Genomic DNA, 13,253 nt, shown 5'->3' with positions numbered 1-13,253 from the left:
CATATGCAAGTGACATATATAATGTAGCATATATAGAGCAGAAAGTTTATGGATTCAGGTTGTTAAAGTAAATTATGCTTACTAATCAAGCAGTTTCATTTAAATTCACAAGTAATTTGGGAATATTTCAGTTGAGTTTCCAGGAATGTGTAGTCCAATCTGAGTAATTTAGGACACTTTTCCTCATAAACATATTTCACAATTCATTAAACTAAGCATAGTCTAACATCTGTCAAATAATCATTATAAAGACAAAGAATAATAATGTCCTAGCTCTTCAAACTTTCTGATATCGCAAAATGTTGACAGTAAGCTATTTTAACTGGAATACTAAAACATTTCAATACTTCCTTGTGAATATACATTTCTATTTTTACTGTAGTGTCAAGAACTGTCTTTGAAATCTATGCATTACTTCACTTCTTTCAAGTCATTCATTTTACAGTTCACATTATTATTTTGTCAAAATGTCAATAGCATTTCAAGGGCAGATTTAATATTTAAAGTGATATTTTAAATGAATAGCTATCAGTTGCCAAGTGAGTTTGTACAGAGTGTAAGGTAACTGCAAAAATAACATGTTGCAAAAAGTAATATGTATCTTTTCATGTGCTCTCGAGACTGTCAGTTTCAAGTAACATATAAAATGTAACTTTTAGAGAGCAGATAGCTTGTGGAATCAGCATGTTAAACTGAGTATTATACCATGATCCCCCCAAAACGTGCACGCTGATTGGCCAGCGTGCCCGTTGTAAATCGAGTTATACTAATGGAAAAAGGTCCGGTCGCCCAGACTTTTTCCCATTAGTATAACTCAGTTTTTAAAAACACTGTCTCGCTATGTTAAATGGGTTTAACATAGCGAGACAGCTTTAAAATAAGCAACAGAGATCTCCGTTGCTTATTTTAAAGCTGTCTCGCCATGTTAAACCCATTTAACATAGCGAGACAGTGTTTAACGGAGAAAGCAAGATCTCCGTTGCTTTTAGTTTTATGTTAAATGAGTTTAACATAGCGAGACAGTTTAAAATAAGCAACGGAGATGTCCGCTGTTTATTTTAACTGTCTCGCTATGTTAAACTCATTTAACATAGCGAAACATTAAAAAGCAACGGAGATCTTGCTTTCTCCGCTTTTGCTCACAGCTCTGATGTACCGCGCAGGCGCAGTACATCAGAACTGCCGCAGATGCCAGACATCTGCGGAAGGGCAGTAAACAGGCATTATACTATGCCATTATTTAAGAAAAGTAATAGTTTCTTTTCTTAAATAATGTCATGGTATATAATAATCACTTCTGGTGGTAATGCTAAATTTACCCACGGTTGGCTTTGTTTGGAAACCACGCCAACCGTGGGTAAATTTAGCATTACCCACACCCAGGCGTGGGTTATTGCTATAATACTTTGTAATCAAGCAGTTACATTTCAGTGCACATGTGGTTTGAGAACATTTCAGTTGTGTTTCCAGGAATATGTAATCCTATGAGGATAAATCATAAAATATATGCAAATAGTCATATTATGTATTTATTTTACCTTGTTTAGGTTGTTTTTCATTTTAATAACTAAACAACATTACTTTTTCTTATTATTTGTTATCTGTGAGGCTAAATGCACTTCACAGATTCACAATGCCCTTTGACACTGCAGCAATTGTTTACTGTTGCGATGGCAACGCAAATAGAATGTGAAGAAACTTCACTTCTCTTAACCAACAGTACATTTTTCCCTCCTTTTCTTATGTATTTGTTAATACTAAAAGGAAATAATTCAAAGGACATATGTACATGAATGGAACATTTCAGAGTTAATCACGAACATGTCCCCAATCCCAATAAGCATAACAGTGACTATCATTAATCTAATAAATATTGTAATAACAATTAATTAAGTTCACTATTCCAATTAGTCTATGATAAAACTAGATTATTTTAAACTATTATTTATCTATGTATAGATAGTGAGTTATTAAATATATACTGACTATATTAGTATAGTAAATAGGAGAGAGTTTAGAAAGGGAGACAAAATGCAGTTAAAATAAATAATGAAAAAAGAGAGAAGAGAGAGAAAGAAAAGAGAAAATTAAGAGAAAATACACATATACTATGTATGTATGTTGATTTACAGTATAAATATGTTATGTTCTATGTAACCCTCCTTCTGTGAAATAAAAGTACCCTATTTTACATACCCGAGGTAATGTGAAAACGCTCATGTGTCATCTGTTTTCAACAAATATAAAGATTCCAGCAGTTACTTACCTTTGTTTTAAAATTCCGAGCAGTAAAATTGATCCTTTAAAGTAATGTTAAAACAATTCATATCATAGTAGATGCTTTGAGAGATTTGGCTGTAACAGTATCAGTCTTTTGCTTCTTCTTTTTGACATCTGTCCAGACATTTGTTTCTTTTGTTCTCTTGAGAGAAGGTGACATCCAATCCATATCTTATGGTAAAGTAATCACATTATTAATTTTAATAAATGAAGATCGTTCATCTAAGTCAGTTAAAGTCCTCATCTCATTGGCATACAGTATTCTTATCTTAGCTGGATGTACAAGTTGTGCTTTGATGTTATTTTGTTTCAGAAACTTTATCATTGGCCACACTTTTTTCCTTTGTTCCATTATTCTAGATGAATAGTCGTTATCAAATCTTATCAGGCTCTGTTTATATTTTACAGGTGCCTTCCTCCAAGCAGATCTTAAAATCAGTTCCTTGTCCAGTATGAAAGAAATTTGATAATTATTGACCTAAGAGGAGAGTTGAGTTAGTGGCAGGTTTCCCAAGAGCTCTGCGTGCCCTTTCAATGCCAAAGGAAAGTCCTTCTTTTAAATTTAAAATGTCAGGGATCCAGCTTGATAAAAAGGAAATAATATCCTCACCTTCTGTGTTTTCAGGTAATCCGAAAATCCTGATGTTATTTCTCCTCTCCCTGTTTTCCAAGTCATCTACTTTATTAACCAACCAAGGGTTTTGTTTAAGAAGCAGTTCTTTATGTGTTTCCTCTTCCTTAAATCTGCTTTCTAAGTCATTTAGAGAAACCTCTATTCCTGTTATCCTTGTCCGGTGCTGTTGTAGCATTTCCTTGAGGGTGTCAGTCTGTTTTTGACTGCTTGTTTTAAGATTTTTCAGGTTCTCTTTAAAATCATCCATCTTCAAAGACAACTCCTGCAGGCTAGATGCCATCTGTTGTAGTTCTTTCATTAAGGCAGCATCCTGGTGAGAATTCTCATTTTAACAAGTGAATATTCCAAGCTTTTTGACAGGAAATTATTTGTAAAACTTCACCAAAGTTTCTAATTATGTAAATTAGCCCTTTATCTATAAGATTTTAAACTTTGAAGAAAAAAATAGTATTTTTTCCTGTCTTACTTATATGGAGATCTAAAATACTGTTGCTTTCAGTTAGCCATTCAGCAAGAAAATAGTTTTAAATACCCCACACCTGATACAAGAGTCTTGGGATTTCTTGAATAGATTAAAATCTTCCATTTGGAAAGAAGGTCTGATTTTTTTACCATTGATGTAAAATATTTGTTTTCAGTTATCCCCAAGAATGAGGGTCTAAAATTTTTCCATGAATCCCTGACTTTTCAACCCGTACTGTCAGATGAACTGGTTACCTTATTATTTGAATTAATGAAGCTTATTCTGGAGAAAACTACATTCACTTCGAGGGTGAATATTTTCAGAAAGTCACTAGAGTAGTGATGGGGGCAGCGGGTGCCCCAGCATATGCAAATCTTGTCATATTGGGATGGGAAAGGCAATATGTCCTTAATAATACATTTTTAAAAGTCCTGAACTTATATGTGAGGTATTTGGATGCCATCTTTATTTTGTGGGATGATGATCTCGAGAGAATACCTAGATTTCAGGAGTACCTAAATGGTTGCACCACATATTTTAAGTTTACACATGAGTGGAACAAGGACAGAATTAACTTCCAGGATGTAACTGTGTCACACATCATTGGAGGATTTAAATCTAACATTCATGGGAAGGATAGTTGGTGTAACAGCTATTTGCACTATGATAGTTGTCATCCCCAATTTTAAAAAAGAAACCTAGTGAAGGGTCAAGCTATTAGGATAGCTAGGATGACATCTGATCGGAATGAACTGTGGACAGAATTAAATAAGCTTAAGAAAATGTTCATTAACAGGGGCTAGCCTAGTGAACTAGCCACCAAAACATAGGAGAATGTTCTCAAAGGATGGGGTAATAAATAACCCCCCCTTTTGGGGGTGGGGCTTGATAAAGACAACATTCAGGATTTAGATAAAGAGTTTGATAAAGCATTTATTATGGAGTTTAACCATTATACCAAACCTTTGAGTGATATAGTACACGCTATCTGGAGCATTTTTAAAATCAGTAAAGACCTAAGTGAAATAGTATGTGACAACCCGAGGTTCACCTACAGGATAGGAAAGAATGTCAAGGAACTCCTTGAGGGTGACTAACTCAAAAATGGGGAAGTGAGAAGGGGACAACACCTTGAACACCTTGAGGAGCATGCATTTTTTCTTCCTACATCTCTGGTACACAAAATCTAACCTTAGAAAATAGACTACAGAGTAAAATCTATTTAAAAAAATGTAACTGTGCAACCTCCACATTGGTATATTTAGCAAATGGTGGTGGCTGCCCAAGTTTTTACAAAGGCAAAACTGAGAGGGCACTCAAAAATAGAATTTATGAGCACCTTTATGACATAGGAACAAGAAAAGAAACTAGTGCCTTATATAAACACTCATGGGAGTGTGTCAAATTCGGAGGCTTCAAGTTTGGTATCTTGGATGTAGTGAAAAAGAACCTAAGAAGAGATGATTGGAAATTAACATTAATAAAAAAGGAGTTGATATGGCAGCTTAGGTTAAAAGCCACCTTCCCCCCTGGTCTGAATGAAATCTGTTAAACCCATTTTAAGGGAAAGGGCAGCTATTACAGGATGATGGAGACTTAAATAATATGGTTTGGTTCTATAATTCTTGGTACTCTATGCATAAATGAAAAGTGTATTTAGTATTTTAACTTTATAAATTTGTGGAAAAGGTTATAACAAGCTTGGAAAACAGGTTTTAATAATACTTTATAATGTGAAAGGCTATTTTATATGACATGTACTGCAAGGGATTAATTAAAGAGGGTATTTAATGAAGTGATGTGGAAGGCATTATTTGTCTGATGAAGTCTCTGTGGGGTGTGGTGAGACGAAAGCGCTCACGTTATTTTACTGGCTTTTTATATTTTAATAAATTCTTGAAGCTGTTTAGTTGCAACTGGAGTCCTTTCAACATTTATTTATTTTCATTAAAATTATTTCACTTTGGATATATTGTTTTAAATTATCTGACTAGTTTGAAGCCTGTACTGAAAATGAAGCATTTTATTTTATTTTTTTAATTAATTGTTAAATAGCAAAATGTTTTTAATAGCTAAATACTGGCAGCTGAGTTTTAACTGTAACCAGTGAGAATTTTTAATCAGTTATGTATTCAGTATTTAAGTTGTGTGGGTTTGTCATTTGTTGAACAACTTGAAAAACATATTTGAGAAAATTTGAAAGCACAGTGTGTTAATAAACTTTCTTCGTGTTTATTTGAGTCATTTGTTTTATTTTTCTTTACTTTGTTATGTACATTGGCACTGTGAGCCAAATTCTTATCATATACAAAGTTGTGCCTTTACTAAGTACTTTGCAACAATTGAAGAGGCTTGTTGTCACTACTAACTTGGCTTTTTTCTGGTGTGAACTGCTTGTCTCAACTGTGTCAAAGCTGCAGGTGCACAGTAGTGCCTACTGGCCAAGAAAGTCAAGAAGGTGCATATACAGGCAAAGACTGACCCATATTTTAGCATTGCTCTGCAAGAAAATTTGGAGGTTCAGAACAGGCAATGATATAGTACTTGTTTTAGTGAGTATGTACTGGGCAGATGTGTGGTCTTTCTATACCTGGGAAAATCAGGATATGTATAACCCTCACTATACTTGACAGGAATTTCTAGAGATAAACTGGGGATATGATGAGTATTTTAAGGCTTCTGCATCAAGGATACTTCAGCAGTTCCTTAACATACTCTTGACCATTGTAGGTCAGAATATTTATCTACAAGTGTTAACCCAGGACTGAGACAGAAACGTGTATTCCTTCTACAGAATAGCATGCTTTTCTGAGGTGCTTGGTGCTACTAATTGCACCCATGTTTCAATTAGAGCCTTATCTGGACCACAAGAGGAGTATTTGCCAGATGGGTGTGTGATGCATGGAGATGCATCAATAATTTGGCAGCCCAGCATACTGGCAATACCCATGATTCTCATATCTGGCACACAAGCACACTCTGTCAGCTCTTCCTGCATGGCAGGATACCCCATGATCACATTGTTGTTAACAGCTAACTTTCCTACTCTTCTATATAGTTATATTTTGGGAGATGTGCTGCTTATTATTAACCACCCTCTCTTTCCAGTTATGTGTCACCCTCTTCTTTGTTTCAAAGGTTATAGATGCTACCCACTTAAATCCTGGCTAATGACATCAGTCCATATTCTTAGGGAACTGCTGAAGATCACTTTAGCGCCATAGTGGCCAGACATGGATTGTCATTGATTATTTGGTATACTGAAAACCCATTTCTTTTGTCATAATGATTCTGGGAGTGCCCGTCAGTATGACTTTGCTAGTGTATACATGATGTTAACCACATGTTGCAGTCTAGGCAGCCTGTCTATGTTTTGGTTTGGAGCACTACTGTCCAACATTGGTAATGCAGCTCCTGCTGTCATTCCTAACACCAGTGTCAGTAGTGCTGGTAGTTAGTCAGCAGTAGTAGCATGGGACCCCATGCAACAAGTTCATGTATAATACATGACTACACAGGTAAAGAGGAGTCATCTAGTCACCAGATATTAGCCATGACATTCATATGATTTTGCCCTCACCTCCATTTCTACTGCAGGCGATGCTGGGTGTGCATTGTCAAATGACAGTATATATCAGAGTGTTCAATGTTTTTTCAATATATACTGGCTGCTTCAGAGTATTATAAATAAAAGCCATCATTCATACAGTGGTGAGTGTTAAGTAACAGCATTGCTAGTTTTCTGGCAGGATTACAATGAAAGTTGTAATAGCACATGCATTGTGCAATTGTTAAACTTCCGCCTGCACTGATCTTACTATTGTATGATGAGATAAACTGTGCATAAAGATTAAAACCTGTAAAAACTATTTTTATACTTATTTTATATCATATTATCACTTTGTTCCAGATTTAGTGAATAGTTGCACATGGAAATCCCTGTCAAAAAAGTGACTGTTGGGTGAGTACAACCTTGTATTGACTGAGGTTTGTACTATGGCTTACATATCTAAGGTGTCATAGATAATGCCCCCTGAGAAGACTGTGGGTGAGGGTCCCATGTATCTTGAAATAGTGCTGGTATGTGAACTTATTACTGAGTTGCTGCAAGGGCACAATATACTGAATGCAGAGGAACCTCTAGATGTTGATCTGTCAATGCTGCATGACCCATCCCTCGACTGAGGAAGAAGGATGATGAGGCCTACCTGTCTGTCTATTTTTTGGTTGTGTCACCTGTAATCTCAGCAGCACTTGCTTGGGAAATAAATTTCAGTAGCATACTCATCTGTATCAAAGTCATCATTCTGTATAGATAGAAAGTAATCCTTATCTACAGTTAAAGGCTAGAGTGTAAAAGGTCCTCCACCACCAGTACTGCTGTCACCAATTGCTTTCTGCCTAGTTTTTGTCCTTGCTCATTCTACCAGTGCATTGTTTTTTTTCCTACACTGAGCCAAGGTATGGTTCCTTTCTCCTACAGTAGAGAATTCGGCCACTATATTATTTAATGCCTTACACCCCTCCCCTCTCTCTCTGATTTTTTGCCCCCACAATTTACCATGTGTCCTTATTGCATACATGAGGATGCAGTTCTCCCCTAATGTAATGATTTATTTGCAGCATCTTGTTCTCTTATGCTGTAGCATTTTTATCCTGAAAGCAGATATCGGTCTGCAGTCAAACCAGTCTGCTACACATGCCACCCTTGATAGTCATATTTCATATGAGCTAAGTCCGTAGTAATGTTGTTTCTCCTGTGTTTTGTCACCCACTGCTACAGAATTTTATAAACTGCAAGCAAACATTGCCCTACAGTTGAAACGTCCTTCCACACATGATGCCCTAAATTAGTAATATTTAATTTATGCAAGTTCATAATAAAAAAAGACATTTAGTATCTGTAGTAGTAACTGAACACTGTTGTGTCAAGCTTTTCTTTATAATTATAGGTGGTTCCTGTTCGTGTGTGTAATTGCTTAGGTTAGTACTTCAAATCACTTCTTTGTTGCTGTTCTCCTTTCCCCAGTCCATTGATGGTAAACTTGAAAAGAAAAAAAAAACTTAAAATATTCACATATCAGTAAAAATAACACCTTATAAATTCTCAGTTCTGTCATTCATAAGCATGCAATCAGAGTCATAGCTGTATACGAGCCAGGGCCCCACCCTGTGAAGAGCAAAAAAAAAATAAAATAAAGGTCTGCTCCTTCTAATGTCTTCTCTCCAGAAGAACAAAACAAAAAAAAAGGTGCACTCTATGCACTGGAACACAAACTAGGCAGTTAGATACATGATCCCTCCCTTCTACTCTAGCTTCTCAAAGGAACATCAAAAATAAAAGTCAATGATAAGGTACCTGAGGCTCCTGAGACGCAGGAGCTAATCAGATCCAGTTTATACACCCAGCCCCTGCCCCTCCTTTCTCAGATGTTAGTAAAAAATGCTTTAACTTGTAGCAAGCTGTTTGCAACAACTGCTGCAAGCAGTTGATACAGTTTAAACCTAACATGGTGCACTATAGCACTCAGTTTGCAGTTTATAAAAAACAAAAGAATGTTTCTTTTTTTTTTTGCTTTCTAACTGTATCAAACTGCTTGCTACAGTTGCTATAGTTCAGACCATAGGTTTAAAAATGTTTTTTTTTTTCTTTTAAATGAAAGAAGCTGATTATTACAATGATATGTGCAGTTGCTACAGTTCAGTGCAGATGGCCCATGGAGTGCTACAGTGCTTAGGTTTGATGAAATGCTATACTTGCTTTTAAAAGCCAGCATACACTTAAGAGCAAATGGAGTGGATCAGATGGTCAGTTGTACCCTCTAACACATTGTGTCCCAGGCAGTTGCCCCTTTCTGTAACTGGTGACAAAAAAAAAAATCATGGATTGAAACTAAATGCCAAAAAATGTGTTACTACATCCTTTGGGAAGTCATCTACCCCAGGAAACTACCATACTGACAGTGTGCTCCTAAGACTGGACCCAGTTATTCAGCATTTGGAAGCTTATGACCTAACTTTAGACCAATATGTGGCCATTGTTGTAAGAACGTTCTTCTATATTGTACAGCTTATAAGCAAAGGAATTGTGTTTAGATCTAGGGGTGCCATTGTCCTCATTTACTTAACCCTTATTAGGGCAGTCATTGAGTATAATGTCCCCTTTGGCATGTATCTGTCCAGACACATGTAACAACTGGAACACCCACAAAGATACATTATACAAAGTGTAAACAACATTTCCTACATTGTCTAACTCAAAGCCCTGTCACTATAGTTGATATCCTACAGACTGCTAAGAGATGAACTTTGTCTGGCATACACAGCATCCTCTGACCCAATACTGATGGATTTACTGCACATCAGGTATTTAAATGGCATCAGAAATACTCAGTTTAGGGATCAGATCCTCTTCTGCAACATCAACAGAATGAAAGGAGCAGTTATATCTTGCAGAGGATATCACTGCTAAGGAACAGGCTCCCTGTCGACATAAAAGAAACTCCATCTCTGTCCATATTGAAGAGCAACATGGATCTATGAATAGGAGATAGAAAAATGATCCCAAGACTGACCTCTGTAGTACTAATAGACAGAGGGAGCATCCAAATGCTTCACCCCATGCACAAGTCCCCTCAAATTATCTATGGTATTATCCCAGCTATTCTCTTTAGGGGTAATAGGTATTTATTGACCACAGGATAGGTAAGACCAATCACTATCTAAATGAGTTAAGTTAATTCCAACACAAAAAGAGAAAATTGTCAAGGCTTAAACTTGCCTTCAAGGGGAGCTAGCATAGTACTGACTAATGAACCTATGCACCTTTGCCCCATGCTAGCTATTCTACTGCATGAGATATTGTATTAATTGGCATACCTTACTAGGGTGTGGCTTCGTTGAAGGTTGGAAGTCAGGCTGGCAACTCGACACTATAAAAAAAAAAACAACTGCCAATCATTAGCAGACCGCTGTGGAGACCACTAACCGGGAAAAGTCGAAAGACAAACAACAACAATAACTAGTACAATAAATGTTCAGAGCATCAGATCTCACAAAATGATACCATGTGCTGTGCTGTCTTGTGAATTTATGGATCTTCCTTATATTATTAATTCCTAGTTAGTTTACACTTTTCCTGGACTGTCGACAGTAGGCAAGGCTCTGAGAAGTTTGGCTGATTTAGAAATGTCTTACGCCACTGACAGTGAGCCATGCTGTACTCTATGAATTGCGCTGTTGTTCAGATGTGTTTTTCTTTGTATTGATCTAAATGAATTCAGATGATCATTAGTAAGATGATATGCTGATGTACAAAATTGCCACATGAATGTGCATATTTGCTAAGCACACTTCTGTCATGTTGCTATACCATTAGAGTGCATTTTACTGTAAGCAGTTAGATATGCTTCTGCCACTACAAAAACAGCTAAAAGATGTTATGAATTCATCCTACTAGGAATCAGGACCAGCATGTATAAAGCAGAGCTACTGGCTGACTTAGTAGAAAACAAACAAAAAAGAATATAAGACTGCAGAAATGGTTATAAAACTTAAAAAGAAAAAAAAAAAAGAATCGATGCTAGGCTACAGAAGCAGTTATAAAACTACTTATTAATATCACCTGTGTCTAAACCAAAAAGTAAGGAAAAAAGTTCTCACATATGAATGTTAACAGATATGACTGAGAGGTGTACAAGACAAAACAATTGCCAGAGTTTGGAAACTTGCCATCACCCCTTGTTTGTAAAATCTCAGATTCAGTATATAATATTCATATTTTTAATCATAATTTTTGCATGCGCCGAGGCTGTTTCTCGTCACATGTGCAGCTGTGTCTTGACATTGACATTTTCAACAAAGGTATATTTGATCATAGGTACTATACCTAAATACATATACATACATACACATAATAGATTCAAGAACACATATTTATGTGTCTAAGATGGGAATTTGGTCATAACTATGATAGACATCTGTTTATTCAATAAAATATAGTCATCTAAGCAGATTGTCAATAGAGGTACGAGATCACACAATTCTTGGGGTTGTGGAATATGCCCTTACCCAGATAGTGTGCATTATTTGAGTTAGTATATTACTGTGGGTGGTGGGGATGATTTCCTTCATTTTTTTTTTTTTTGGAGTTTTACTTTTGTACACAGCAAGGTTATAGCTTAGTGCATTTTGGGTTGCTGACATTTTGAATTTTGATGTTTGGACCTTTCAATTAAATTCAGTAGATCCATATATATGTGTATCTATATGTGTGTGTGTGTTGTGTGTGTGTGTGTGTGTGTGTGTGTGTGTGTGTGTGTATCTATATATATCTATAACTAACTATAGCTATATATATATTTATATTTATACTTATATATATGTGTGTGTGCATATACAGTACATATATATGCAGCTTTATATAAATTGTGTGACTACACATTTATCTGTACACAATTCGTGTAAAGTTCTTGATCTAAAACACAAATAATCACTAGCACATTTGTGTGCAAATATGCTGATCTTCTCAAAGTGAAAAAAAAGAAAAGAAAATTAGAACAAACATATGAAAGAATTGATGCATAGCAAGGTATTATTAAGATATTCACTTTATATGGGGATTGAGAGAAAAATAGTAGCAATGTGCAAAGTAGGAAGATTTTTCTGAGTTAAAAAAGCACAGTCCATACGAATTAGTTGACAAAAAGGTTAAAGCAAAGTCACAGAGATGTGGGGTTAGAAGCTCATTTTGGGGAAAGAAGGTAGTCAAACAGCAACTATGGGTATGTAGGCAGTGTCATAAACAGGAAAAAAATGGCACAAAAGTCACACACTCTTTTTAAGAGAATTGCGTGGTTAATAGCACAGCAATTCAGGAGAATTATAATTAATAATTCATTATATTAATACTATACTGATAATGAATTAAACAATTAAGAGTTATTTATGTTGTAATAATAATGTTTAGGCTGATCATTGAGTATGTGCCTCCTCTGGCATGTGTCTCTTCAGTCACCTGCAAAAACTTTAATTCCCACAGAGATACCTTACTAAAAGTATACATGGACTAAACAATATGTCCTTTCTCGAATGACTTAAAGCTGTGTTACTATACTGGGTATCCTACAGACTGCTAATAGGTGATCTGTGCCTGACATACAAAGCATCTTCTGAGTCAATATTGATGGACCTACTGCACATCAGCAAGTGAAATGGCATCATAAATACTTGATCTAGTGATCTAAACCTCTTTTGCAACATCAACAAAATAGTTTTGGTGTCAGTTATAGCTCACTGATGATACCACTGCTCTGAAACAGACTCCCCATCAACATAAAAGAAAGTTCATCCCTGCCCATATTCAAGCACAAATTGGATCTATGTATGGATAATAGTTTCATAAGTATATACTAGGCTTATAACTACTGCAGCCTTTATAAGCTTAGCCATGCATCCCAAATGTATCCTGCAGTCTATTTTGCCTTAAAGGTAATTTTAATGGGTATGTGTTAGTTAGGGGATGATTTATTGACTGCCTCTATCCATCAAAGGCATGGGTGTCACAGCAAGGGTGAATTTTCAATTTCCCATTCCTTGTCCAGGTTATGATTGAATAGGGTTAGGGAAGGGCTCTGATTCACGTGGATGAGAAGCCTATTCAAGAGAAAGTAAATTCTTTTAAATATATGCCTATCCCTCTAATATGCCCTATTTAAATCTCAACCCAAGTTTAAATATTTGAATCTAGTAGTTCTGATACTGTTCATTTTGTGGTTATGCAAAAAGTTCATCAGGGCTGGATCCAGGGATACCTTGTATGCCAGGCATAAACTGTCTCTCAAAAGTCCATAGGAAACAGCATATGAGGATAAGGCT

Source organism: Protopterus annectens, chromosome 2.part0, assembly GCF_019279795.1.
Source record: "Protopterus annectens isolate FY-2018-M chromosome 2.part0, PAN1.0, whole genome shotgun sequence".
NCBI classification, from domain to species: domain Eukaryota; kingdom Metazoa; phylum Chordata; order Ceratodontiformes; family Protopteridae; genus Protopterus; species Protopterus annectens.
This window is presented reverse-complemented; position numbering follows the sequence as displayed.